Below are 2581 nucleotides of genomic sequence, written 5' to 3' on the forward strand. Positions count from 1 at the left end.
TCTCACTAACAGAGATGAAATGATAGAAGGTGTTGAAGCCATAGGAACCTTGGGAGGAAGTGATCATGCAATATTGGAATTCAACATTATGGAAGCACAAGCAATAGAACACAATCAAACTAGAGTCTTGGACTTCAAGAGAGCTAATTTCAATAAACTTAGAGAGGGTTTGGGAAGGATTCCATGGATGAGAATCCTCAAGGTGAAAACCACTCAAGAAGCTTGGGAAATTTTGAAAAGTGAGATAATAAAAGCCCAGTCTAGCACAATACCAACAAAGAGGAAAAATAACAGCTCTTAAAAGAAACCAGCATGGCTGCATAAAGAACTCTCTAATAAATTGAAAGATAAAAAGGACACGCATAGAAAGTGGAAAGAGGGGCACATAACTAAGGCAGAATATCAGCAAATAACCTGAGCCTGCAAAGATGAAGTGAGGAAAGCTAAGGCTCAAAATGAACTAAGGCTTGTGACCAAAGTCAAAAATAACAACAAAAAAAGCTTCTTTCAACATGTAAAAAACAAGAAAAAAGTGAAGGAAATGATTGGTCCATTAGTGGGTGAAAGTGGCAAGAAGGTGACAAGCAACAGGGATACAGCAGAACTATTTAACTCGTTTTTCGCATCTGTCTTTACACAAAGGGAAAAAAAACAAACCAACCTATTAAAAATAGTGCCATAAAAAGCAGAATAGAAACACAAGTTAAGATAGGCAAGAAAATGGTAAGTGAGCACTTGTCCAGCCTACATGAGTTCAAATCACCAGGACCAGATGGATCACATGCCAAGGTTCTCAAGGAACTGACAGATGTGATCTCAGAACCACTGACCTATATTTTTCAAAAATCCTAGAGCACTGGGGAACTACCAGAGGACTGGAAAAGAGTGATGTAGTTCCCATCTTCAAAAAAGGAAAACAAATAGATCCAGAAAATTACAGACCTATCAGCCTGACCTCAATACCTGGGAAGATTCTGGAAAAGATAATCAAACAACGAATCAGCGAACATCTAGAGGCAAACAAAGTTATTACTAAAAGCCAACATGGGTTTGTCAAAAACAAATCATGCCAGACAAATCTTATTGCATTCTTTGACTAAGTGATAAAATTCGTGGATCAGATGAATGCTGTGATAGAATTTACTTGGACTTCAGTAAGGCATTTGATAAAGTAAATTACAACCTACTACTTGACAAGATAGAAAAATGTGGGTTAGACAGCATCACCACCAGATAGATTCGTAGCTGGCTAACCGGCCATACTCAGCGTGTGGTCCTCAGTGGAACTGCATCTACATGGAGGGAAGTGTGTAGTGGGGTGGCCCAGGGCTCTGTTCTGGGCCCAGGGCTCTTCAATATCTTCATCAACGATTTGGACGAGGGGATAGATGGGGAATTCATCAAATTTGCAGATGACACCAAGCTGGCAGGAATAGCCAACACTCCAGAAGACAGGCTTAAGATACAGGAGGATCTGAAGAAACTGGAACACTGGGCACTATCCACCAAAATGAAATTCAATGGTGAAAAAAGTAAGGTTCTACATTTAGGCAAGAAAAACCAAATGTACAGGTATAGTATAGGGGGTACCTTGCTCAATAGTAGTAACTGTGAGAGGGATCTCGGAGTCCTAGTGGAGAATCACTTAAATATTAGCCAGCAGTGTGCTGCAGCTGCCAAAAAACCCAACACAATTCTAGGCTGCATTAACAGAGGGATAGAATCAAGATCACATGAAATATTAATACTTTACAATGCCTTGGTAAGGCCACACTTGGAATACTGCATCCAGTTTTGGTCACCACAATGTAAAAAGATGACAGTTAGAACAATTAACCAGTGGAACAACATGCCTCCACACAGATGGACGTGGGACAACTAGAAGTAATACGGCCAACTGGGGCAGGTAGACCGGTAACTCGTTCAATGAGCAGAGCACAAAAACAGCCAGTCTCATAAGCAAGCTTCCAAACCTCCAGTATTTTACTCTGATGACGCCGACAAAAGCTAAGTTTATTAAACAGTTTTGTTTGTATTTATCCTGGTGTTCGATTGTTTTCGTCAAGTGTACATATGCATATACATATAATTATTATTATTATTATTTATTATATTTTTACCCCGCCCTTCTCCTTGCGGACTCAGGGCGGCTAACAGCCTAATAAAAACAAATACAAAAGTACAAAAATACTACCATTAAAACGTAATTAAAAGGAAATATTAATTTGGCCTTTGTTGTTTTAAAATTGTTTTAAAACCCAACTAAAAATACCCCTTAGGCCAGTCCTGCCAGCTTAAATAGCCATGTCTTGAGGGCGCAATGGAAGGAAGGGAGATCCGGGATCACCCTGATCTCTGGGGGTAGTTCGTTCGAAAGGGTGAGAGCTCCCACCGAGAAGGCCCTCCCCCTGGGGGTCGCCAGCCGGCACTGTCTGGCTGACGGCACCCTGAGGAGACCCACTCTGTGGGAGCGTACCGGCCGATGGGAGGTAATCTGAGGCAGAAGGCGGTCTCGGAGATATCCAGGTCCGATGCCATGGAGCGCTTTGAAGATGATAATCAACACCTTGAAGCGCACCCG

The sequence above is a fragment of the Protobothrops mucrosquamatus genome, unplaced genomic scaffold, assembly GCF_001527695.2.
Source record: "Protobothrops mucrosquamatus isolate PMUCROS unplaced genomic scaffold, P.Mucros_1.0 scaffold1428, whole genome shotgun sequence".
Classification (NCBI taxonomy): Eukaryota; Metazoa; Chordata; class Lepidosauria; order Squamata; family Viperidae; genus Protobothrops; species Protobothrops mucrosquamatus.